Source organism: Dermochelys coriacea, chromosome 6, assembly GCF_009764565.3.
Source record: "Dermochelys coriacea isolate rDerCor1 chromosome 6, rDerCor1.pri.v4, whole genome shotgun sequence".
Taxonomy (NCBI): Eukaryota; Metazoa; Chordata; order Testudines; family Dermochelyidae; genus Dermochelys; species Dermochelys coriacea.
The window spans coordinates 126,781,319-126,809,284 of NC_050073.1; the positions used below are offsets into that span (position 1 = coordinate 126,781,319).

Sequence of the window (27,966 nt, forward strand, 5' to 3'; positions counted from 1 at the left end):
TGTGATGCCACACTCCATAATGGGTGACGTTTTAAAGGAGTTCCAGAGAAATGGCTCAGAAGAGTTCACTATAAGGCAAGTCCAGCACTAGGAGACTGGTTATTATTCACTTAGTCATTCGAAGCAGACAGCTACCATTCACTCATACTTTACTCTGAGGCAAAAAGGAATAGTGGGTGTAGTACATTCAGTAGCAACCAATCCCAACCCTAAAACCTAAGGCTGACTGCAAACAGGTAGGGACAGAGCTTAAATCCTTAATTCAGACATGCTGGCCTCATTCAAAGACTTAAAAGAAGGATATACACTAGGATTTAGCCAGCAGCCACAGAGGTGTGGTCGTGGCTTGGTGCATACAGCAATGAAGGCTTGGAACTAGGAAAGAAAATAAAAGAGACTGAAGAGAAAATTCAAAGGATTGCAGGGAAGAGCAGACAAGGCAAATGTAGAAGTTTTATGGAGTTCAGTGTTAGAGAACTGGAAGAGAGACTAACAGATCCAGAGCACACTAAATACTGCTTCCTTCTGAAGCAGGATCACGTCCAGGAGACTTGAGGACGGTTACAATGAATGATTCTAAGGACAATGAGGGGTGTGACCATCAACTCCCCACTCCGAACAAGCACAATCTTTTGTCATTTGCCAAGATTCTCTACCCTCATTCGGAGGCAAATGAAGGATTTCAGGGTGAAATACCACTGGGCTTCCCACTCAAAGTGACTTTCCATGATTCAGTCTCCAGAAGTTGGTGAGCAGGTACAAAAAGGAACTAAAACATAAATAATAATATGTAATATTTGTTTTAGTGAGTTAATTTGTTCTTTGTCGGCTGTTTGGGGTTTTTTAATACTGCTGGGTGTATTATTCTGTTGCAAGATTAATTGTCAGGTCACCGAGAGCTCTCGCACAGTCATTTGTCTATTAGTTATATATCTAAATAAATACAGACTAAATTGTTCAGTCTCTCTGTATTTCCTTGGATTTTATTTACTTTGCATCTGAAAAGTTCTGCAATTAAAAAGAGGGGTGTGTGTGTGTGTGTGTGTGTAACACAATTTTTTAATTGCACAACTTTTCAGATGCAAAATAAATGCATGCATACATATATACATACTCATAATAGGATATCTAATCTTCACTTCTAAGTAGTGTTTAGGTTTCTTGAGTTACGGTTCAAATGCATAATTAAGACTCCCTACTCCATCTTGCTTTGCTTTTAGAAAAGATTTCACAAGTTATCAGAAAAGAAAACACTTCCTCTAATTTTAGTATGCTAAACTCTAATTACAGTAAGAATTTTTTAATTCTTTACCATTTTTATTCACCCTCTGGGTTTGGAAATGTAATTAATTCTGCTTTACTTTCTCTAATAGATTTATGTGTATTATCATATATATTAAATTTTCAGTTCTGTAACTTTTTTCATTTTTATTGCTTCCCATTCTGACAATGTGCACTTCATTAAAAACATGTAATCCCTGAGCTGCGATCAAGACATAATTGCACATTTTTGTATTATAACAACATGCATGTTCTTCATATTTTATTAATGGAATTCTCAGTTCTGTTTGTCTTACAGTAACCTTCCAAATTGCAATTGGATTCAAAAGTGGTTTAATCTTTAAGCAAACTAATGTTAATATTCATTTACATGTATTGAAGTATGCCAGTGACAAATTTGGGAAAATGCTGTTTTAAACATTTTGCCAAAAAAAAAAAACCATTAGATTGTAATGGGTGGATCAAAACCAAGCAACAGGAGAGAACTTCTCTGTAGCTATGAACTGCCAAATCATCTGCCTTCTTGGAGTCAAAGCAAAAAAAAAAAAAACACAACTGAAGAATGGCTGAAGGTGGCCTGTAAGTGGAATGAGCTATCAAGCAAATGTGAGACTATATTAATGTCTGGATTGGCTCTGGAGAATGATCCACCAGATTTCCTTATTTTGAAACATACAAAACCCATGTAGACCCAAACAAAGTTTCCCTAGAACATGGTAAGAACAAAGAGTAGAATCCTTTATAAAGTCTACTTTGGACAATATCATGCAGATCTACATTAGCTGAGTTTGGGCAAATTGGACCTTCACAGGAGAATTTTGGGCAGGATCAGGCCAATGATCTGATATATAGCAGATATTCACAAAGTAGTAATTGAGGTGAATGGGGTCCCTGTGGAAGGGAGAGCCAAGAGCCTAGGGCTATATTATATGATAAAGAGGGATCTGCCATACAGAGTAGTCCAGGTCCAAGAACAAGTCATGGAACAGCTCTTAGTACCACAGAAGCATCAGAGAGGCGTGATGGATCTAGCCCACAGCCATCTGCTCAAGGAGCATCTAGGAGTAGATAAAACTCTCAATCGAATTCTGCAGAGGATTTTTGGCCCGGAATTTATGCAGCGGTCTGACAATATTGTGCCTCCTGTCCTGAATGCCAATTACATGGCCCCCGACCACACTTAAGGGCCCCTTTGGTACCTCTGCCGATTATTGAAGTCCGATTGAGCAAATAGCTCAAATAGCTAGGACCTAGTAGGGCCACTGGAGAAATCAGCCCGGGGCCATCAGCACATACTGGTTATGCTAGATTATGCCACCCGGTACCCAGAGGCTGTACCTCTATGGAACACTATGGGCTGCCTGAGACCTTATTAAACCCTCCCCTGTTGGGAGAAGTGGTGGGGGATGGAAGAGAGAGAGAAGGAGTCAAGCTGCCAGTAGGCTAGAAGCAGCAAGACAGTGAGCCTCACCAGGAGTGGAGGCTGCATTCCCTCCCCTAAGGGAAGAAAAACAAGCCCAAAAGACTGGCTGAGAGAAGGAACAGACTGCCCCTGTGCATCCTAGAAGGAATGATGCATCCTGTGCATCCTCAAGGAATCAATTCTGAAGCACTTAGAGGAGAGGAACGTGATCAGGAACAGTCAGCATGGATTCACCCAGGGCAAGTCATGACTGACTAACCTGATTGCCTTCTATGATGAGATAACTGGCTCTGTGGATGAAGGGAAAGCAGTGGACGGGTTATTCCTTGACTTTAGCAAAGCTTTTGGTACTGCCTCCCACGGTATTCTTGCCAGCAAGTTAAAGAAGTATGGGCTGGATGAATGGACTATAAGGTGGATAGAAATCTGGCTAGATTGTCGGGCTCAATGGGTAGTGATCAATTGCTCCATGTGTAGTTGGCAGCTGGTATCAAGCAGAGTGCCCCAAGAGTCAGTCCTGGGGCTGGTTTTGTTCAATATCTTCATTAATGATCTGGAGAATGGTGTGGATTGCACCCTCAGCAAGTTTGCAGATGACACTAAACTGGGAGGAGTGGTAGATATGCTGGAGGGTAGGGAAATGATACAGAGGGACCTAGACAATTAGAGGATTGGGCCAAAAGAAATCTGATGAGATTCAACAAGGACAAGTGCAGAGTCTTGCACTTAGGACGGAAGAATCCCATGCACCGCTACAGAGTAGGGACCGAGTGGCTGGGCAGCAGTTCTGCAGAAAAGACCTTGGAGTTACAGTGGACGAGAAGCTGGATCTGAGTCAACAGTGTGCCCTTGTTGCCAAGAAGGCTAACAGCATTTTGGGATATACAAGTAGGGGCATTGCCAGCATATCGAGGGATGTGATCGTTCCCGTCTATTCGATATTGGTGAGGCCTCATCTGGAGTACTGTGTCCAGTTTTGGGCCCCACACTACAAGAAGGATGTGGAAAAATTGGAAAGCATCCAGTGGAGGGCAACAAAAATGATTAGGGGACAGGAACACGACTTATGAGGAGAGGCTGAGGGAACTGGGATTGTTTAGTCTGCGGAAGAGAAGAATGAGGGGGGATTTGATAGCTGCTTTCAACTACCTGAAAGGGGGTTCCAGAGAGGATGGATCTAGACTGTTCTCAGTGGTAGCAGATGACAGAACGAGGAGTAATGGTCTCAGGTTGCAGTGGGGGAGGTTTAGGTTGGATATTAGGAAAAACTTTTTCACTAGGAGGGTGGTGAAGCACTGGAATCCATTACCTAGGGAGGTGGTGGAATCTCCTTCCTTTGAGGTTTTTAAAGTCAGGCTTGACAAAGCCCTGGCTGGGATGATTTAGTTGGGGATTGGTCCTGCTTTGAGCAGGGGGTTGGACTAGAACTTCCTGAGGTCCCTTCCAACCCTGATATTCTATGATTCTATGACTGTTTTACCCAAACCCGTCTCACCAAAGCTAAAAACAGCTGAGGCTGGTGAAACCGAGAAGGTACCTTGCCACAGTATATGGATGTGCAGATGTACATTCTGTAGAACCTCTACCTTACTAAGCTGGAGTGTTTGTGACTGTGCTAAATGCATGAATAAACTATTTGTAAATATAGAAGAGTTGCTACAATGTGAATAGAAAAGGAGTACTTGTGGCACCTTAGAGACTAACAAATTTATTAGAGCATAAGCTTTCGTGAGCTACAGCTCACTTCATTGGATGCAATGTGAATGTTGCAGATGTGCACATCGGGGTTCCCAACTACATAATAATTTCAATAATATTGGGCCTGATATTGGGACAAGAACCCACCAATCCTCCAAGTGATACCTGGGAATTCTTAAGTAATCAATATAATTGATACGTGATCTATAGATCAGGCATCATTCAGCAAACCTAGGATTAGAGCTGCCCCATTCCATAACCCATACCAGTTCACAGTTATTCTAAAACTTTTTTCACTCAGCTTCATGCACTGATGAGGACTGGGGAAGAGCCAATGACAACTTGACCAGCACTGATCTCTGCTGTGCTAAGACTTTTGACACGAGTGGATCTGTTTTAGGTGACGAATTCCCTTCTTGGGGTGTGAAGAAAATTGATGTCTGTGCAAAGAGCACTTCCACAGTGCCAAGTGGGTAGGTAGGCTATGGCCCTGGGTAAAACTGGCTGGGAAATAACTTTCTCGTCCTGTGGACAATTTGAGATAGCAAAAAATTTCCCCATCCTGAACCGGGACAAAGTGTCACTATCTCAAACTTTTGCAAAGCCAAAAGCCAAAAAGAATTTGGTTCAATTCAATCTAACGGTTTTGTTCCAATAATCTTGAAACGTTTTGTATTGATTTTGACCAGCCTTTTAGCCCAGCTTCACACTTGTTTTGCCTCACTGAAGCAAACATAAAAAGCTTACGCTACAAAACTCCTTTAAATGGCCATATACAGCACTTATGCATTTTGTTTTATGCCTAAACAGATGCATGCTGACGGAGCATGCCTCTGCTCTTATTTGGTGTGTGGAGAACTCTGAGCAGTTCCTGTGACTGGGAAGAGTGCCAATGTGAGCAGAAGTGTTGGTTTATCAATTTTTTTCCTAGTGTTGTTCATTAATACAAACGCTTTCCTGACAGTGACTTCTTTTGGCATCAACACTACATCCTGACATTGTTCTGATGAATCAGGCGGGGGAACAACCTAAAATGTAAGGAAGAGCTGCTTTGTGGACACTAAAATTGTTGTAAAACACTGAAATGCAGTTTTCTAAAATGTGCTCTGACTGTTCTGTGTGTGTGGGTGGGTGGGTGGGTGGGTGGGTGTGCAGTAAGAAAAATCAAGCAGTTTAAAGAGGTTTTGTAGTGTATGTTTTTTATTTTCTTTCAGTGAAGCAAATCAATGTGCACAAAAGTTAAAGGACTGGTTTTCCTATACAAGAAGATAGCTTAGATAACTGGACAGATGCTTCAGCCCGTGGTTACTTGATCTTAGAATGTGTATTACTTCTTTCTTTTTTTACTTCTATCTGCCTTTCATTGGTGGATCTCAAAGCACTTCAGAAACATTCTGTTATTTCCACAGGGAAAATTTTACATTCCATTTTACAGGTGGAAAAACCAAGGCAAAAATATTTTTAGTAACTAATCCAAGGCTTTACAGCGAGTCAATAAAAAAATGGACCAGTAATGCATAAGACCTGACTCCAAAACACCTCTTTTAACCACTGAACACTTCAGCCATCTGGAATGCAAATAAGGTTTACATCCAGGTGAGTGACTCAACAAACTAAGCTAGTCCTCATCCATACACAGGAAAAACAAACCATTGCATATGAACAAACCAAGTTCTGTTTAAATCATTGAACCATTTCTTCATTTTAACATGGATGTTGCTCAGTCAGCTTTATGACTAGTTGGAACATCACCACAATGAGAGATCAACTCAGTGTTATGCTATATTTTAATCTACCGTTTTAATATTACTCACTATAAATTTGATTGTCACTTTAAAAATATCAGGTTCCTGCCCAGTTTTTTAATATTCTGCTTCACTGGAATGATGTACGACAAAAATTGTGTTTAGTAATTACCTCCTAACTGTCAGAATTAAGAAACAACCTGGAAAAAGTCATTTCAAGTCCCTTAGTAAGATGTCAGCTCTCATAAAAAGTCTTACTTAGATCAAATTAGAGATATGTCTCTGCTGAGAGCAGTAGCAAAACACACAGCCCAAAGACAGGAGGGTATCTGCTGGCTTTGGGAAAGGAATGGGGTTTCTAATTAAGCAATGCTATGTAAGGCAGCCAGATAAATCTGATTTCCCTCACATGCGTAACTGACACACGGATGCAATTAATTCAGCGACTTAAAGAAATCTTTGAAAAAGAAGGGAAAGCACAGAGAAGCACAAACGATACACCATCTCTAAGCCAAAGATGTGATATAAACTTTGCCGTGGTTCTCCTGATTTTTTTTTAATTCCTTGTTAAAATGATTATTCAGATTCCTGCGGCATCTAGCAGAGCTTCTACTTTACAGTCACACAGACTGATGCAAAGACCCCTAAGCTCCATGGAAGGTCCTAAGGACCTGCCCTCTGAAAATCAGGTCCCTTTAATGTGCATCAAGTTGAGCTCCCAAACGGAGATGCCCAAAGCACTAGTTTGTGCACATCAGGCATATTTAGCAGAAAATGTTCCATCCCATTCACAGAATCCTAGAATATCAGGGTTGGAAGGGGCCTCAGGAGGTATCTAGTCCAGCCACCTGCTCAAAGCAGGACCAACTGTAACTAAATCATTCATTACAAGTGATGCAATTCAACATCGATTAGGTCTCTACACACGCCCTAGCCTCATGCAGTATGGGCAGGTGTTGGCAAAGCTTCTTTCAGGGCAGGAAGATTAGGTCGGGAGCTGCTGGAAGGATTTCAAATCATGTGGTTTGACATGCTCACCTACCGTGTGATACTCCCACTTTCTGCCTTTCCAGTCTTGAAATATGAGGTACCATTAGAAAGCGGTGAAAGGAATCGTCCCACAAGGGGGTGCTGGGCTCTACTGCAGTACCTACCCTGCATATGTTTCCCCAGTTTGATAAATGCCTTTGGCTGACGTCAGTGGGACTCTGGATGGGCAGGGCTGGTCTGCCCAGGCACAGTTGATAGTGCAACTCTCCCCTCGCTCATAGGGTGGGACAGCCCCGGAGCCGCTTAGAGGGGATTCTTCTGTGAACGTTCCCTTCGTAGCATTTTTCAAACTCCACTTTTTTCTGTAACCTTGTTCATCTGCCCCTCCCCCCACCCCTGGCTCTCATCGCGCCCCACTTCTGCATCATAGCATTCATCCTCCCCCTCCTTCCATCTCCCTTCCCCATCCTTATTATCCTCACCCCTCTGCTGGTCCCAGCTTTGCTGGCTCCTCTTCCCCACTCCATCCTGATCTCCCTCCTCCTCCCACATCCACACCCTCTTCTCCCTCCTCCTCCCCTCCCCCACCCCAGTGACAACCAGCCCTGGCCCTGCTTCAATCCACACCCAGCCCTGCCACTACCTGCGCCTCTCTCATGCCACCATCCATCTCACGACGAATCTCAGCCATCCACAGCCTCTTCATGTCTTGCTGCCTCCAGCTCCTGGCTCTCGCAAAGACCTGGATCCCTTTGTCTGCCTCTGCAGCCGCCTTCTCTTACAGCGGCTTCTTCTCCCCGACTCCTTGCCCTGGATCAGACCATGCTGGGGCACTGGGCTGCTCCTCTCCCCTTCCTGCTGCTTCCAACCGCTCCCTTTTCCTCTTTCCAAATCTTTCCCCAACTCTGCTCTCCTCACTGCTGTTACCTACTGTCCACCTGTCTCCCCATCAGCCTTCCTCAGCTCCTGTCTCCCTGTCCTCACAGTCCCCCACACTCACCCTTGGGGACTTCCATGCTGATGAGCCATCCAACCCCTATCTGCACATTTCTTCACCCCCCACTTCTGCCTTTCACCTGCAGTCCTGGTTCCACTCCCCCACTCTCCAAACGGGTCGTTCACTTGACTTGATCTGCACGAAGCACTGCTCTCATTGATCTCTCTGTTGCTGAGCCCCCATCTCCGACCATCGCCCAGTCTCCTTCAGCATTGCCCATCAGCTCCATCTGCCATGCCCTGTCACTTGGCCTTTCTGTGATTGCCAGTCCATCAGCATGGGAGACTTATTGTCTGCTGGCAGGTGCACATCACAAAAACAGAGCTCCTGGTCTCCCCACCACCACCAAGCATTCCCAGCTACCTCCTTTCTCGATCATGGTGCACACCACCACCATCCTGCCTGTCACTTACGCCCATAACCTGGGCAAAGATCATTTTCCCACCCTGTGGCTTTGACCACGTCACCCCTCTTTGCATCCCTCCACTGACTCCCCCTTCTAGATCACATCAGCCATACACTACTTGTCCACTTTCAAGGCCCTTCAGGGCCTATCCCCAACTACCTATCTTTTCACATTCACTATCAAGATGTCTCCTGCCTCCAATTGACCCATTCCAGCCTCCATAGCCCACTTGCTAAATTTTCAAACAAGTGCCGTCATGCTTTCTCCAATGCTGCCCCTCATTCTTGGGAGAAGCTCCTTGTTAACACCCACAAAACTACTTCATTATCTTTCACATCCCTCCTTAAATCTCTCCTTTGCTGTCATTCCTATAAAAATCTTGACAGTAGTTAGACCGCTGGTATGCTGAGACCACAGCCTGTCATGCTATCATATTGTCTCATTGGTTCCTTGTACTCCCCCATCTGTCTATATCCATCTGTTGTCTCTCATTGCATACTTAGGTTATCAGTTCTTTGCGGCAGGGACCGTCTTTTTGATCCGGGTGAGTACAGTTTCTAGCACAGTGGAGTCAGAAATCCAAATGAATGAAAATAATTCCTACTAGTGCTATTTGGAGCAAGAAAGTTCTAAGGTACTTAGCAGTGAATCAACACTCATCTTGTCTTACCTTTCAGGTCAAACACTTTCCACCAAACCATTCTGCTTTGCACTGCACAGACACTATCAAACTGCACAACACTTCAGCAAATTCCATTGAGATTTTCCAAGCCGATTGGCAGAATTCTGCAGCACACAAACTTACAAACCAAGCTTCAACAAGGCTCCAAGGGGCCTGATTCTCAGCTAGTGCAAAGTAGTAAAGCACATTGACTTATAAAGTGTCTAGTTCACAGGAGTTATTTCCTGTGCATTTCACAAGGCAGGAAAGTTACGGTGAACATAACTACTGTAGAAAATGAGCAGGTAATCTTGGGGCAAGCCTACACTACAAAATTAGGTCAACCCAAGGTACATTGACATACAGACACCACAATAATTATATAGCTTGTGCATGTAAGTGGCCGTCCGTGGACCTAACTCTATAGTGTACACGAGGCCTTAGTCTTTATTACAAAAAAGAAAAAGGGAGGGAAACACACAGTAGGTCCATCAATGGGTATTAGTTAGGATGGGCAGGGATGGTGTACCTAGCTTCTGTTTGCCAGAAGCTGGTAATGGGTGACAGGATGGATCACTTGATTCCCTGTTCTGTTCATTCCCTCTGGGGCATCTGGCATGGGCCACAGTTGGAAGACAGGATACTGGGCTGGATGGACCTTTGGTCTGACCCAGTCTGGCCTTTCTTATGTTCTTGTGCTTCCTCTGGTTAGAAACAGAGCATTCTGAAACCAGGCTGTGAGCTTTAGATTCTGAAAAAAATTATCTAGCAGATGATGAATAAGGGCTTTGTCTAACCTTTGTCTAACTGTAAAGATATGATGAAAACCCCGAGCAAACATGGTATTTGCACCTTCATCTTATTAGAGATTCACCATCTCTACCTAACCGATAGGCACTGGGAGCAGCACAGCACCTGCCCAAAAGCCAGCTGGTGGCATAGGGAAACAGGGTAAGCAGGGGAGCGGTACCAAGTGTGACCAGGAGATGCGGAGGGAGGGAGAGAAAGACTTTGGCTGCTACAGCATGGGCTACCGAAGCAGCGGACTTGGCTAAGGTGCTGTCTCCAGGAGAGGGATCGCCACTGAGGATCCCAAGTGGAGGGAATCACCTGTCTCTGGCCCATCAGATCAGCTGCTTACCACCAAAGCCCCTCTCCCCACCCATCTCCTCGCATTTTCTATTTCCCCATTCAGCTTGCTGGCTTCTGAGGATCCTTTTCACAGGTCCCTAACTCTCCCCATATATTGCATGGGGAGCCTGGGTGGCTAAAACGGGGTTGACCAGGCTGCCTAGGGGTTAGGCATTGCAATACAGAGCAAAGCCACACCTAAATACCTATGAGGATCTGGACCCTAGTGGCTACAAGGAGACACTAATAGGTTCGTGTTATGATGAGTCAATAATGGTGCCGTTAAACACAAGCCACATTTATAACTGGTAGCTCTTTCTTCTAGTTGATTATTTTATATTATTTATGCTCAGTGATTCTAATCTAGTGTTCATTAAATGCTTTGCTAAACATCAATGGGCAGTTATGGCACTACTGCTGGTTCAGTTGTTTACTTAGGAAATCCCTCATATCAGACAGTTACTCATCTATATACAGCCAGCAAACAAGACAACTGTTGTAAGCTAAAGAGAAAAGAAAGATCTCCAGAGATGAATGTAAGACAGTTTGCTTAGTTTCTCTTTTGGTGCTAGAGTCTCAGTTGTCCCATAGGAAGATGTCTGTCATTTCCTTTAAAATTCAGAAGGAAGCTGTCTGATTTGTTTGTGTGTTGTCAGACATGACAAACTGATAGCAACAGATAAACAGAATGAAAATGCACGGGAACCTCAACTATTATCAAGCTGTAACACTGATGTGCAAGCTAGAAATATCTCCATGTATACCCCAGCCTCCCTCCCTCTTAACCAGAAATTATAGTAGCTGCAACAGATTTGCATCATTCCAAAGGGCTATTTGTAATTTCTGGAATAGCTGTGGATGCCCAGGTTTATTGTGCCAGTCACAATCTTGTTGAGAGAACAAGTTAAATGGTATTTTCCAGGCCTCTTCTTCACCACATCAGATTCCAAAACATCTGCTGCTAATGTAACACACACACACAGCTGGCTAGATCCCTTTCATAACATAGACCCTCAACTCCAGGGTGAGATTTTCAGAAGTGCCTGAAGGAGTCAGGCCCCCAAATTCCACTGGCTTTCGATTGTAATTGGGCTCACAATGCTCAGACAGAAGAGTTGGAATTGGGATGCCAGCCAAAAAAAAGAAAGAAAAACCCTCCACTGCTGATGCCTCTTTCTGTGACTAACAGCTGCCATTCACTCACTCAAGCCAGTCAAACATTGTATTGGATCAGTGCTTGAATGGAAGACACCCATGCAAGGGATTACAATCTCTCTACAGTACCTAAATCCCGATGGCTCACCTGAAGACAGGATCCTCGTATCCTCCAACGCTGGTGCTACTGCCGTGTGCTGTTAAATGGCTGCAGCATTCTGCCCCTAAGATGCAGTGGTGGATTAACGCTGGGGCCCATGGGCCCATGCCCACATGTCCCAGCCACTTTAGGAGCCCCCACAGGAGCACTGGCACTTGTGTGGAAATGGGGGGCCACCCCTGCTCCTCCTCTTCTCCCCCCCCCCGAAACCCTGCCCCCTGGTCAGACTGGAAGTCAGACCCGGGCCATGGTAAGAGCCGCCCAGTCTGCTATGGGAATCCCCAGACCTTCCACCTGCCCTAGGCGGGGGCTGGGGTGCCCACGAGCAGCCCCCGGCCCATGTCCCCACCCCCTGGAGTTTGCCACCCAGGGCAGGTGGAGGTTCTGGAGCATCTCACAGCAGCCTGGGATCCTGGGTAGCTCTTACCATGGCCCAGCTTTGGTTTGCAGCTTGAGCAGGGCCTCAGGGGAAGAGAAGGAACAGGAGATGGGGTCCCATGACAAGGGGGAATGAAGGCCCACTTCAGTCCCCTACTGAGAAGAGGCTGGCGTAGCTAACAGGGGCTGCGCTTCATGGCAGGGGAGCTGATCACTTTATCAGCTCCCTGCCGCTGCTGCTCCATGCCTGTCTGAAGCTCCTACGCCCATGTTAAAAAGTGGACGGGCATAGCCCCCCTTCCCAGTTCTGGTGCCCCTGGACCCCCACTGAGTGGGGGGCTAAATGTTCTTTGTGCCCAGGGCCCCAATAAATCTTAATCCACCTCTGCTAGGGTGGCTTCTTTTCAGTGGTGGGCACTGTAATTCCTCACCTCACAGGTGTTTTATATTAATCTGAATTGATTATCATCTGAATTTTAAGTCAGGTTTGTAAATAATTCTGAGAAACAGAGGCAAGTGTTGTAGCATTGTCATTATCCATCACCTCCAGCAGAGCTGTTCTTGTGGCTAGGGCTCATGGCAGTGGTGATCCAGGGCTAGACAAACAGCTGGGAGAACTGGTTTCAACCTGGTCAATATAAAGGAGGGCTGCAGCTTCTGAACAAGACCTGTCCATTCCGTTTCATTGGCTGGGTTCAAAGTACATTACTGAACAGCTCACTTGGACCTTATGAGATGGGGTGTTTTGGGGATGGCATGTGGAAGAATTGGCCACTGAAATACCCTGCATAATGACAGGTTTCAGAATAGCAGTCGTGTTAGTCTGTATCCGCAAAAAGAAAAGGAGTACTTGTGGCACCTTAGAGACTAACAAATTTATTTGAACATAAGCTTTCATGAGCTACAGCTCACTTCATCGGATGCATTCAGTGGAAAACACAGTGGGGAGATTTATATACACAGAGAACATGAAACAATGGGTGTTACCGTACACTCTGTAACGAGAGCGATCAGGTAAGGTGAGCTATTACTAGCAGGAGAGCGGGGGGGGGGGACCTTTTAATCAAGGTGGGTCATTTCCAGCAGTTGACAAAAACATCTGAGGAACTGTGGGGGGGGAGGAAATGAATAAACATGGGGAAATAGTTTTACTTTGTGTTATGACCCATCCACTCCCAGTCTTTATTCAAGTCTAAGTTAATTATATCCAGTTTGCAAATTAATTCCAATTCAGCAGTCTCTCGTTGGAGTCTGGTTTTGAAGTTTTTTTGTTGAAGAATTGTGACCTTTAGGTCTGTAATCGAGTGACCAGAGAGATTGAAGTGTTTTCTGACTGGTTTTTGAAATATATAATTCTTGACATCTGATTTGTGTCCATTCATTCTTTTACGTACAGACTGTCCAGTTTGACCAATGTACATGGCAGAGGGGCATTGCTGGCACATGATGGCATATATCACATTGGTAGATGCGCAGGTGAACGAGCCTCTGATAGTGTGGCTGATGTGATTAGGCCCTATGATGGTGTCCCCTGAATAGATATGTGGGCACAGTTGGCAACAGGCTTTGTTGCAAGGACAGGTTCCTGCGTTAGTGGTTCTGTTGTGTGGTTGCTGGTGAGTATTTGCTTCAGGTTGGGGGGCTTTCTGTAAGCAAGGACTGGCCTGTCTCCCAAGATCTGTGAGAGTGATGGGTCGTCCTTCAGAATAGGTTGTAGATCCTTGTTGATGCATTGGAGAGGTTTTAGTTGGGGGCTGAAGGTGATGGCTAGTGGCGTTCTGTTATTTTCTTTGTTGGGCCTGTCCTGTAGTAGGTGACTTCTGGGTACTGTCTTCTGACTTCTGGCTCTGTCAATCAGTTTCTTCACCTCAGCAGGTAGGCATTATAGTTGTAAGAATGCTTGATAGAGATCTTGGATGTCTGTGTCTCTGTCTGAGGGGTTGGAGCAAATGTGGTTGTATCGTAGAGCTTGGCTGTAGACAATGGATCATGTGGTATGATCTGGATGAAAGCTGGAAGCATGTAGGTAGGAATAGCGGTCAGTAGGTTTCCAGTATAGGGTGGTGTTTATGTGACCATCGCTTATTAGCACCATAATGTCCAGGAAGTCGATCTCTTGTGTGCACTGGTCCAGGCTGAGGTTGATGGTGGGATGGAAATTGTTGAAATCATGGTGGAATTCCTCAAGGGCTTCTTTTCCATGGGTCCAGATGATGAAGATGTCATCAATGTAGCGCAAGTAGAGTAGGGGCATTAGGGGACGAGAGCTGAGGAAGTGTTGTTCTAAGTCAGCCATATATAGGCTTGAATAGAGACTGGGAATGGATGAGTCATTACACAAAGTAAAACTATTTCCCCATGGTATTTCTCCCCCCCACCCCACCCCACACTGTTCCTCTGATATTCTTGTTAACTGCTGGAATTAGCCTACCTGCTTGTCACCATGGAAGGTTTTCCTCCTTTCCCTCCCCTGCTGCTGGTGATGGCTTATCTTAAGTGATCACTCTCCTTACAGTGTGTATGATAAACCCATTGTTTCATGTTCTCTGTGTGTGTGTATATAAATCTCTCCTCTGTTTTTTCCACCAAATGCATCCGATGAAGTGAGCTGTAGCTCACGAAAGCTTATGCTCTAATAAATTTGTTAGTCTCTAACGTGCCACAAGTCCTCCTTTTCTTTTTGTGAATACAGACTAACACGGCTGCTACTCTGAAACCTGTCATAAAAATGTTGGCATACTGTGGGGCCATGCGGGTACCCATCTCAGTGCCGCTGATTTGAAGGTAGACATTGTCCCCAAATGTGAAATAGTTATGGGTGAGGACAAAGTCACAAAGTTCAGCCACCAGGTTAGCCGTGACATTATCGGGGATACTGTTCCTGACGGCTTGTAGCCCATCTTTGTGTGGAATGTCGGTGTAAAGGCTTCTACATCCATAGTGGCTAGGATGGAGTTTTTAGGAAGATCACCAATGGATTGTAGTTTCCTCAGGAAGTCAGTGGTGTCTGGGAGTGCTAGTAGCGTAGGGCCTGAGGAGGGTTAGAACAAGGCTAACCCCCCCCCGCTGTTCCTCAGACGTTCTTGTCAACTGCTGGAAATGGTCCACCTTGATTATCACCACAAAAGGTCCCCCCCTCTCCCCACCGGCTCTCCTGCTGGTAATAGCTCACCTTACCTGATCACTCTCCTTACAGAGTGTAGGGTAACACCCATTGTTTCATGTTCTCTGTGTATATAAATCTCCCCACTGTATTTTCCACTGAATGCATCTGATGAAGTGAGCTGTAGCTCACGAAAACTTATGCTCAAATAAATTTGTTGGCCTCTAAGGTGCCACAAGTCCTCCTTTTCTTTCTGTTAAGTTAGTAAGTAATCTAGATAGAAGTGCGTTAGATTTCCTTTTGTTAAATGGCTGGTAAAATAGGTTGTGCTGAATGGAATGTATATTCCTGTTTTTGTGTCTTTTTGTAACTTAAGGTTTTGCCTAGCAGGATTCTCTACGTTATGAATCTGACTACTCTAAGGTATTTACCATCCTGATTTTACAGAGTTTTTTCTTTTACTTTTTCTTTAATTAAAATTCTTCTTTTAAGAACCTGATTGCTTTTTCATTGTTCTTAAGATCCAAGGGTTTGGGTCTGTGTTCACCTATGCAAATTGGTGAGATTTTTATCAAGCCTTCCCCAGGAAAGGGGGTGTAGTGCTTGGGGGGATATTTTTTGGAGGGGAGACGTTTCCAAGTGGGCATTTCCCCTGTTATTCTTTGTGTAACACTTTGGTGGTGGCAGCTTTTAACCTAAGCTGGTAAGAATAAGCTTAGGGGGTCTTTCATGCAGGTCCCCACATCTGTACCCTAGAGTTCAGAGTGGGGAAGGAACCTTGACAGTCTCTAATGTGCCACAAGTACTCCTTTTCTCTTTGTGAAATACTCAGTGTTCCAAGTTACCCTCTCCACGGACGGGATAGATGGAGGAAGCTGTTCAGCCCAATCCATCTCAAACAGAACAATCTCCATCGCTGTGCAGGCAGCTGACAGTTCCTTGTTCTCTCTGTTGTTAAGGAACAAGAACACAAATCCAGAGGGCTGTACACAGCAAGTGCCATGACTGCAGCTACATTTATGCTGTAAAAGGAGTGCAGCAGAGGGGAAAGCTAAACATGTGTAGCAGGGCTGTGTGAATGTCAGTGCAGCTGTACCATTTACCCGGATGGAAAAATCCTATAGAATTTAATGGTGATTAAACTAATAGGAATTAAACTAAAATGTAACACACAATGGTGAACTTGCTAGGGAATTCACAACCAACCTACTGGATTCTGCAGCTGGGTTCAATTCTCTAGACTAGAATTCTAAAAGCAAATAATGTTTTTCTACAGAAAGATTATTGTTCCCTGTTAGACATATAGAGCTTTTCTAGATGAGGTAACTCTACTTTTTATCAACATACGACTGGACCGGCAAAGATGCTCTCCCGTTCTGCTGTAGAATGTGATTGACCACATACTCTAGCAGTGCTCCATGGAAGAGGCATGAGATACCTGTGCTCCAGAAACTGCAGTTTCTGAATCTTTTCAGGATGCAATTCACCATTTTAATTCTCATCTATGAAGCCTTTTAGGATTTGGGTCCTGTGTATCTCAGAGACCCCAGGTCTCCCAGGGCTATATCCCAGCAGCTAGAGTTAAGAACCCTTACATACACTGAGGGGGGAGGGGGGCAGGAGTCTTGAGCTACAGCATCCACAGTGGAAATCGCCCGGCTGTGACATTTACACATACCTCCCCCAGCCTTCAGACTTTTTTTTGACTATCAAAGTAGATTGCAAAGCCTGAGCATGGAGAGAGGCTTTTTGCAAGGATCAGGTTTAGTGAGTTGAGAAGGGAGGGGCTTACATATGGTTGATTTGGGATGCCTAGGTGACACTGGGTCAGTTTCCATTTGCGTGGCAAACAGGCTGCGTGGGCACCGAGAGCTGTTGGATAGGCCCCTTTTTCAAAATAGAAACCAACTTTGTTCCATGACAGATTCAAGGACTTCTCCAGCTGCAGCGGATTTACACCGCTGCCTCCCAGGTGACGACTGTGACAAACAGATTCAAGTTTCAAGTGGCAACTCCACTGTGGGTAATGCTGAAATCCGCGGTCGCGCACCCCTCTGAATGCCCTATCAACCTCCATTTCTCAGCAGCAGCAACACCCTGGTAGAAACACCCCCACACACATCACAGCACCATCGTGCTGCCCTTTAGGAAGTGTGGAAGAACATGTGCTCTTTTCTTTTAGCACCAGATGGTGACAGCAACAGTTTGAGAGGAGGCTGCCTTTTCCAGCACACGCTGACCCACTCTGAGCACTGAAATGGTTCTCAGGGGACATAAAGACAATACAAAAATTAGGACTAGACTTTCCAATTGGTGAACATACAATAATCAAATTATTATTTAAAAGTCCTCCTTTTCTTTTTGCAGCTACAGACTAACATGGCTGCTACTCTGAAGCCAAATTATTCCAAGTAATCATATTACATCTTCCAGTCTGCATGGGGAGAGACCCATCACAGGACAGCCAGATTAACACTCCCCGGTGGCCTGGGGTCTCTGGTCTCGGTTGCCATTCCATGTCTATTCTTGTTAAATACCAACGTGGTTATTCTAAAACCAAATTCGCAGCACAGTGAAATATTGTGAGTCACATGTTTTGTAGCAATTTACAGTGAGTTACATGAACATTTTACACTGGTTTAATATGGATTTATATTTTTCAGACAAAGTCTGAAAAGAAGCCGGGGGGGGTGCTCTCAGATTCACTGTTGGCTCCCCTCTTTGGCACAATGATTGTGTCAGTGGCAAAATATTGTTAGGGGTTGGGTTAAACCTCATTGAAGCTGGAGAGTTTAACAGCCACCCTTCATTCAGGATAAGCCCGAAAAGAGCAATTGAGCCCCTTTATGGACTAGATAGCTGGAAGTGTAACCTGCCACCTTTACACTGCAGCATTTGACTTTGCCCAAAGGGCAGGAGAGAAGCAATGGGGAGGAGACTTGGATTTTTGTTTGAATACTCCATGAATCTGCACATGTGCAGGGCAGGGCAAGAGCTAGCCAGGTCCAGAAGCATCTGGCATAGGGGGTGGCAGTTACTGGACGTGCTCAGCAGCAGTTTCTGAAGCCGCAAGGGGAGTTGTGGGCAATCTGTCTGGCAGGTCACCCTCTGAGAGCTGAGCCAGTCAGAGCACCAGCTGGGAGGGGTATAAGTAGAAGAATTAAAGACAGCTCTGCTGGCTCAGATGCTGACTCTCGTAGGCCCAAGAGATCATAGAATCATAGAATCATAGAATATCAGGGTTGGAAGGGACCCCAGAAGGTCATCTAGTCCAACCCCCTGCTCAAAGCAGGACCAAGTCCCAGTTAAATCATCCCAGCCAGGGCTTTGTCAAGCCTGACCTTAAAAACCTCTAAGGAAGGAGATTCTACCACCTCCCTAGGTAACGCATTCCAGTGTTTCACCACCCTCTTAGTGAAAAAGTTTTTCCTAATATCCAATCTAAACCTCCCCCATTGCAACTTGAGACCATTACTCCTCGTTCTGTCATCTGCTACCATTGAGAACAGTCTAGAGCCATCCTCTTTGAAACCCCCTTTCAGGTAGTTGAAAGCAGCTATCAAATCCCCCCTCATTCTTCTCTTCTGCAGACTAAACAATCCCAGCTCCCTCAGCCTCTCCTCATAAGTCATGTGCTCTAGACCCCTAATCATTTTTGTTGCCCTTCGTTGTACTCTTTCCAATTTATCCACATCCTTCCTGTAGTGTGGGGCCCAAAACTGGACACAGTACTCCAGATGAGGCCTCACCAGTGTCGAATAGAGGGGAACGATCACGTCCCTCGATCTGCTCGCTATGCCCCTACTTATACAACCCAAAATGCCATTGGCCTTCTTGGCAACAAGGGCACACTGCTGACTCATATCCAGCTTCTCGTCCACTGTCACCCCTAGGTCCTTTTCCGCAGAACTGCTGCCGAGCCATTCGGTCCCTAGTCTGTAGCGGTGCATTGGATTCTTCCATCCTAAGTGCAGGACCCTGCATTTATCCTTATTGAACCTCATTAGATTTCTTTTGGCCCAATCCTCCAATTTGTCTAGGTCCTTCTGTATCCTATCCCTCCCCTCCAGCGTATCTACCACTCCTCCCAGTTTAGTATCATCCGCAAATTTGCTGAGAGTGCAATCCACACCATCCTCCAGATCATTTATGAAGATATTGAACAAAACGGGCCCCAGGACCGACCCCTGGGGCACTCCACTTGACACCGGCTGCCAACTAGACATGGAGCCATTGATCACTACCCGTTGAGCCCGACAATCTAGCCAGCTTTCTACCCACCTTATAGTGCATTCATCCAGCCCATACTTCCTTAACTTGCTGACAAGAATGCTGTGGGAGACCGTGTCAAAAGCTTTGCTAAAGTCAAGAAACAATACATCCACTGCTTTCCCTTCATCCACAGAACCAGTAATCTCATCATAAAAGGCGATTAGATTAGTCAGGCATGACCTTCCCTTGGTGAATCCATGCTGACTGTTCCTGATCACTTTCCTCTCCTCTAAGTGCTTCAGGATTGATTCTTTGAGGACCTGCTCCATGATTTTTCCAGGGACTGAGGTGAGGCTGACCGGCCTGTAGTTCCCAGGATCCTCCTTCTTCCCTTTTTTAAAGATGGGCACTACATTAGCCTTTTTCCAGTCATCCGGGACTTCCCCCGTTCGCCACGAGTTTTCAAAGATAATGGCCAAGGGCTCTGCAATCACAGCCGCCAATTCCTTCAGCACTCTCGGATGCAATTCGTCCGGCCCCATGGACTTGTGCACGTCCAGCTTTTCTAAATAGTCCCTAACCACCTCTATCTCTACAGAGGGCTGGCCATCTCTTCCCCATTTTGTGTTGCCCAGCACAGCAGATGTCTCTGCTCTGAGGGCTGGGCCCCAATCCCTGTGCCACTTTGGATACCGGTCAGTGCAGTTCCAGCTTTACTTACATGGGAATGTTCGGTCCACTTTGATGTGCTCCAAGGACCTAGAGGGAGAGCGGGGAGGGAGCATTTGCTACTCCTAGAGGCTTCAGAGCCTGAGGAACTTACACAGCTCTCTCAGCTAACTGCTCCCAACTGGGATTCTATCTGAATTAAAGAAAAAACAGGTTTCAGAGTAGCAGCCGTGTTAGTCTGTATTTGCAAAAAGAAAAGGAGTACTTGTGGCACCTTAGAGACTAACAAATTTATTAGAGCATAAGCTTTCGTGAGCTACAGCTCACTTCATCGGATGCATTTGGTGGAAAAAACAGAGGAGAGATTTATATATACACACACACAGAGAACATGAAACAATTGTTTCACCAGCAACTGAGAACCAGTCAGTTGGAAAGCTGCTGGCGCTGGAGACCCAGAGTGTCTGTCTGCTGCCAGGGTTCTGAAGTGTTTGGAACAACCGAGACGTTGCCATTCTTCTTAAGCTCTGAAGAGTCCAGGTGACACATACTCTGTAATATGATCACATGCTAAAGACTGAGAAATCATCTCTGAGAGGAGATTGGAGGCGGATGTCTTCAGATGTGTGTGCTAAAGCACAGAAGTGTAAAAGTGTGAAACTTTATATTTAAATATCTGTAACTACATAATAACTTTAGTTTAAGTTGTTCATAGTCTTCAAAATATTGATGTAGGCCTGGGCATAAGAACATAAGACCTGTCAGACTGGCTCAGACCAAAGGTCCATCCAGCCCAGTATCCTGTCTACCGACAGTGGCCACTGCCAGGTGCCCCAGAGGGAGCAAACTTAACAGGTAATGATCAGTGATTTCTCTCCTGCCATCCAGTTCCACCCTCTGACAAAAGAGGCTAGGGACACCATTCCTTACCCATCCTGGCTAATAGCCATTAATGGACTTAACAGGACTATAACAGAGTTTAAAAGAGAACTAGATAAATTCATGGAGGTTAAGATCTTGACATAAGTAACTTTCCTCATTTTTTAGGGGACATGACTGGGAAGGTGAATGGATTAGCAGAGCCAGGCCATCTACACGAGCTGAGATACTAAATTTGTACTATTTACGATGGACAAGACAAGGTGAGGCTGAAGTAAAGAGTAGGGCATGCATTCACCATGTGTGCACAGAGCCTGCCGTGCAGGGATTGCTTCCAGCAGAGTAACCAAGCCAATTCGGAAGCATGTAATGCAATGTATTGTTCAGAATGCAGGTGTTATGAGTGTTAGTAACAATGTCTAAAAGGTGAAGTTTTGCTGTGTAACTTTGGATGTGTGGCACATCCTGTGCCCACCCCCTATGCTTGACTCTGAGCAACTCAGCATAGCTTTGCTGTGTGCTTGTCACATAGGGTGACCAATTTTATAGAGACAGTCCTGATTTTTGAGTCTCTCTCTTATATCAGCTCCTATTACCCCACACCCCATCCCAATTTTTCACATTTGCTGTCTGGTCACTCTACTGTCATGGATCCTCAGGATTGGTACTGTAGCCCTAGGGGGAACCCCTTAAGTGTGACAGACCTCCTTGCGGTCTTACTCTTCTTCCAGTTCAAGCCACGCAGCTTCACCACCTCCTTAGATGGGATAGTCTAGAGAAATGAAGGTTAAAGCACAGTCCATTCTGGTCAGCCCAGAGCCCAGCCAAGCTGTAGTGAACCCCTTGGTTCAAGCTCTTTGTGTCTCTCCATCTGGATCTCCTTCATCAGACTCCAGCCCTGACTCCTTCCAGCAGCCAACTCTTGTCCCCCACTTCACCCCACACCAGTCCTTTGATCTCCAGCTGGGAAAATGGTGCTCGGCTTCTTGCAGAGAGGTGGAGCAATCCATGGTTGTTGGTTTCTAGGTATCAATGTCCCAGTGTTTGGATTAATCATTGTCCTCATGGATTCTCCATTGGTATGGGGACTAAGGCCCAGACTGCTAGGCAACACCCACACTTATGTGTCTCAGCCTTCCCTGGGAGAAACAGTCCCCTGGGTTACATTTCAGTATATGGGGAAAACTGAGGCACAAACAGGACTCATATTCCCACTTTGTTACAGTGCCAAATAAAGAAATCTGAGTGACAAGACTGGACTCAGACTGAATTCTTGGGAAACCAAGTGGAAGAGGTCTCGGGAGAACTCCAACAACTAGTCACATTACATTTACAATACCATTTACAATGTTTTATGTGCATTAATTGTTTGTTTACTTTGGTATATCTTACGTCACTCAGGGGTGTGAATAATCCACACTCCTGAGCAACGTAAATTACACCGACCTAAGCGCCAGTGTGGACAGCGCTATGTCATCAGGAGAATTTCTCCCGCTGACACAGCTACCTCCTCTTGAGGAGGCAAAAGTTATTAAGCTGACAGGAGAGCTCCCTCCAGTTGACTTAGAGCATCCCCACCATAAGCATTACAGCGATGCAGCTGCATGGTGCAGCTGCGCCATTGTAGCTTCTGTAGCATAGTTACAGCCTAAGAAACTGTATGGTACTCTTTCTGGGAAGTTGAATGAGAGCTGTTAATACCTACTTACGTACTTCTACATACAATAGCCCTGACATTTAACTCTGTGTAATGCTTTCTGAAAAGACAGCATTCTAGCCTATGCTTAAGCAAAGAGATAAGCTGAGGTGAAGGAAGAATGGGAGTTGAACATAAGAGTTGTACCTAATCTTGCTTCAGCAAGCATTCTCCTATCCCATTACACAAGGTTGGAATAGGAGTTTAGTCATGCAGCCCAAGGGGATTCCACTGTGATCTGATAAATGCAGGGGCAGGGGACCAATTAGATTGGAGCATGGTGCCTGTGCAAAGCAGCAGAGAATGAGCAGAAAGCCAAAGACAGAGCAGAACAAACACTGGGAATGTGGCCCTGAGAAAAACTCTAGGCAGAGAGTTTTTGGGGCTGAGTGCTGACTGAAAGAGGCTTGGAACTGAGAACAAGGAAACTTCCTCCTATTTTTTGCCATCCCAAGCAAAAAAAAAAAAGCCGGAGAACATCGGCCAGGACGCGGGACAAACAATTTTATCGGTAAAAAGAAAAGGAGTACTTGTGGCACCTTAGAGACTAACAAATTTATTAGAGCATAAGCTTTCGTGAGCTACAGCTCACTTCATCGGATGCATTTTGCAAAATGCATCCGATGAAGTGAGCTGTAGCTCACGAAAGCTTATGCTCTAATAAATTTGTTAGTCTCTAAGGTGCCACAAGTACTCCTTTTCTTTTTGCGAATACAGACTAACACGGCTGCTACTCTGAAACCTGAATTTTATCGGTACGTCTGGTCACCGTATGCATTACTTTGCACTTATCAATGCTGAATTTCATCTGCCATTTCATTGTCCAGTTTTGTGAGATCCCCTGGTAACTCTTCGCGGTCAGCTTTGGATTTAACTAAGTCCATCATCAATTTCTCCTCCTAACCAAAAAAACATGGAAGGTGCTGAATATTGGCTAACTGTTCAAGTCAAAAAGAGGTAACAGTATTCTAGGGAAAGCGTCTGAAATATACATCTGCATACTCGCTTTTTAGTAACAATGCGCTCAAATTCCAATTTCACTGACAGGGAATAGAGATTCCATTTTATTACCCTTTTGTGTAGGACATAGGGTCAATGCAAGTGTAAAGGTGTCCTGCTAGGAACACATTACATAGTAGTCTGCCATTAAATTGAAGGCTCCTTTGTTGGTGACAATGGGGAATGGATGACAGAACTGCTTTATCACAGCAACTCATGCTGATGATTATAGGGTCGTCACCATGACTAATGTCAAAAAAATCTGCTTCTGTTTCAATGTTGGTTACCAGCAGTGCTGATCCACGATAAAGAAAAAGAGAGAGAGAGAGAGAGAGAGAGAGCACAGAGACATCTAATCTCATGCTTCATAGCCCAAGCTGATCTGCAGGGAACAGAAATGAATTTTAATTATTCCTTACATCTGCCCTTCTCCTCTACCAACATACTCCATGCAGAGCATTTAGCTTCATGCACGTTGTAAAGGACTTGCCTTCCATCTGAATGAGCCAACTACTGTCCATAGCATGAGGCTGGCTACCTTGTCCAGTAGTTTCATGGGATATGGCAAGTCCTATGAAACACCTCTGAATTTAACATACAAAAAATAAAAGAATCAGATCACTATCCCACCAAGGAAAGAAGGAAGCTGGGAGGGGAAAGGAACGATGGTAACAGAGAGAACTCTGAGAAGGAGGCATTTACAATGGATGAAAATATTTTTGCTGAAAAAATGTGGCAATCAGCCATAATGCTTACAGGCTTTTTTGTGCCTGATCATGTAGAGTGGAGAACTAGTTCTCAAAAAGCTGACCCTAGAAGAAACATGACCCTTGAAATATCGCCTGAAACATACAGAAACCGACCCAATGATGAGGCATCCCAAGCATAGCACAGCTGAGAGGACGGTGGAAGTTGTGCATAGGACTCACTGGGGATTAGAATCTGTGTCTCTGATATCACCAATCCCATTGCCTGCGTCTCTGCTATTCAGCAGCTTGAGAAGGGATTTTGTGTGACCATCCCAGGTAGGAGGAGGGCGTGACCAAAAAACCACAAATGCATGCAGATCAGAAGTGATTACAACAACTTATCATGGAGTGTAGCTATTCTTCACATCGTTCAATGCTGAGGACTTGGATATTGGTGCATCTCCTCAACTGAGACAGGACCTTCAGTGTAATAAGATACAGAGGAAACAAGATGGCAACCGAGTGTGTTGAGGAGACATTGAGTTGGATTGGTGGGTTGGGGGACGAGGGGGTATTTAATAGAGGTTTTTTTAAAACACTGTCTTTTACCCAGTTTATCTATAGGAAATAACGTTCCATTCCAGCTGCAATCTGCCTTCGCTGACAATTGAAGCTTTCAGTTGAGCCGTTGGCTGAGGACAGAAGAGGCATAAATAATCCAGGTCACTTGAATCAGCGGCAGCAGCATCTCAAACTCCTGAGCAGCTAAAGCACTGAAACCACTGGGAAATGACATGTTTGATCACACCAGCTGAAGCCTGTGAACACCTTAGCCGGCAAGAGAGGAAATAGTCGGGGGAGAAAGACACATGTGAAAGGCTATCGCAATACAGCTAGAACAGAACCCCTCGCTGCAGTGTAAATGCAGTGTGAGCCACAGAACAGAGTCGGGACACACATTTAAACAAGGTGACCTGAGGTTTATTCAAATATCAATTTGTTACAGAGCTGTTGGTGATGGTTTCTTATGAACTCACTGCAACGTAGAGACACAAGTGACAAACATGCTGTGCAGGCCAAAGGCCTTATGCCAGAAAGGACATAAAGTGAGCCCGGCAGGGTTTCAATGCTTCTTCTACAGCAGATGACACCATCACTAATACCAGAAGTTGTCCAGAAGTTGCAGCAAACCCGTGCTGCAGGCCTAGCTCACCATTGCGATAGACGAATCCCTCCCATCTGGACCTGCGTAGGCACATAGTAAGCTGAGACTTCTGCCTTTCCACTAAACTCTATTCATTTTATTGCAGTCTCGTCCTCCCAGCTCACCTCCCTGCAATTCGCCTTTCATCCACCTAATGCAGCCAGTCTGCCACCTTGCTTGGTAAGTCTCTGGGGCAAGGACTAGCCTCTCTATTACTTTTCTGGACAGCACCTAGCACAGTGAGCTCTGCTGCTAGCTAGGGCTTGCTAGGCTCTGCTGTAATGATCATCATCATTATCAACCCCGTTTACAACTGTCCTTGAGGAAACACCTGAAATATTTTGTAAAACAGGGGGAGGGATGGACTGAATATGCTGGAGCCGTCAGGGAGCTCCCTCCTGTAGAGGTCCTAGACTGAGTTGGCAGAAGGTAAGCTCCATAAATCAGACAGGCTCCCCTGACTACCCTTATCCAGCCTGAGTTTCAGGGGGTCTGGATCCTGCGGATGCCCACTAAGATCAGTGGGATTCGGGGATGTGCACTGCTTCTGAAAGTCAGCCCCGTGGTGCCTGCTTCCATTCAGTGCCGCTCTGGAGGAGCCAGTTATCTCAGGGGAAGAAGAATCAGGATTCCCCGCTGGAGGTTTTCCTTTCCAATCTGCATATCTAGCCCATCACCGCTTGAGATCTTAAATATGATTGTGTTTATTTTTAAAAGCATTTCCTGAGACTTTCTTCACTGGCTTGAGCCCAGTGCTGCAGACAGACTCAAGTATCCATGTCACTCATATGGGGATGAAGTAGTCAGCGTGGCAGATTTGGAGCGCACTAACAGAATTTGGAGCACACTAAACCTTACCTTTTCTTCCCATTCAATCTGAATTTATCAGATATACTGCAGTAAGGCACCCAGGCAATCTTATTTCCCTTGCCATCTTTCAGTCCTCCATAATAGGCCGACACCCTGCTTTACACTGATAGTAAAGTAACCATGGGGGTGACCCAGGGCCAATGGGGATGAATTTTTCAAGACCTTCTAAATTCTTCAGGCGCCCAAGTCCCATTTTCAAAAGTGACATCAACACTTAGGCCCTGAAGTGATTTAGATTGCTTTGAAAATGTTCCCCCTAGGCTTACAAAGACCTTCTTCCTCAATCAGCTAGACCAAAGGAGAAACTATTTTGACTTTAGGCAAGGGTCACTTTGTTTGGAGAGCAGTGAGGATCAGGAGTGACAGAAGCTTCCTAAAAGTGTGGGGGGGGCACTGACACCTGAACCAGGGCCCTGCTCCCCCATGCCGCTCCTTCCCCGTAAGACCCCACCCTCTCTGCCCCCTCCCCCTCCGACATTCACCCCTACGGCCAGTAAAAAGTGATGGGTCCATGAAAAAGTGGTGGGTCCCACCCCGTTCCTGCATCCCTGGTGAGGATACCGCCCACTGTCAATCTTAAAACCCCACCCCCACTGCCGTCAGTGCTGACAATCTAGAGCTGAAAGCCAGGTAACTCCCGTACCTGTTAACCTGCCATTTCTTTGTTCTAAAACTGTGCACAGTCGCTACTGAAGCAATCAAGAGTCATTTTGCTGGAAACCTTTCTTCCAGCAGAAGCGTAAGTTGTGGGGACAGGATCAATTTTCTAGTTGTTTTATCAAATGCAATCCAGAAGAGCCCACCTTATAAACAATTCATGGTCTTGAAACAGAGAGTCTTAGTATCAGCCACAAGTTGCAAGGAGTCCGGGCCTCCTTGTTCACCAACCTCCAAGTTTGCACAGCAGTGGAGAGAGCATCTTAAAAGGGAATTTTTATAAGCAACAGCATGTCTGGCATTTACCTTTACTGAACCCCTTTCAACCTGTTTTCAGAGAAGTGTTCCTGCTGAGCTCCTGTAGCTCTCCAGCATGATGTACGGCGAATTAAACAGAGATCGAATCCTGGAAAAGCTGCAAGGGCACCACCTCGGAGAAGAACCTGGTAAACAAACAAGAAGCAGAGTGGAAAATAATTAAAATATAGAAAGGAAGTGGGAATATTTATAGCCCTCTGCCTTGAAGGCAGGCCTCCAATGCCTGGAGAGCAGAGATGTTTTCCATATGAACTCTCTCAGACCCTGGATCAGCTTTTCAAGAAGGGCTTTTGTTTGTTTTATATTTAATTCACTGGTTTACTGCTAGGTTTCAGAGTAGCAGCCATGTTAGTCTGTATTCACAAAAAGAAAAGGAGTACTTGTGGCACCTTAGAGACTAACAAATTTATTTGAGCATAAGCTTTCGTGAGCTACCGTGCATCCGATGAAGTGAGCTGTAGCTCACGAAAGCTTATGCTCAAATAAATTTGTTAGTCTCTAAGGTGCCACAAGTCCTCCTTTTCTTTTTGGTTTACTGCTGGAATTCTAACACGACAAGAACCAAATGTCACTCAAGTTAAATATTTTGAATTGTAAACATATGGTAAATTAAACACAGAGCACTTCATGTGAAGTGGGGATAGT

The 27,966-nt window shown here is 45.3% G+C and overlaps 1 long non-coding RNA gene across 1 annotated transcript; it reads left to right on the forward strand.

Annotated features, from left to right (window-relative positions):
- Positions 1-638: 638 nt before the first annotated feature.
- Positions 639-27,625, forward strand: LOC122460740. The gene is made up of 4 exons (XR_006282214.1): positions 639-748; positions 25,583-25,656; positions 25,829-25,905; positions 27,341-27,625. It is a non-coding gene; the product is annotated as an uncharacterized LOC122460740 (long non-coding RNA).
- The last annotated feature ends 341 nt before the right edge of the window (positions 27,626-27,966 follow it).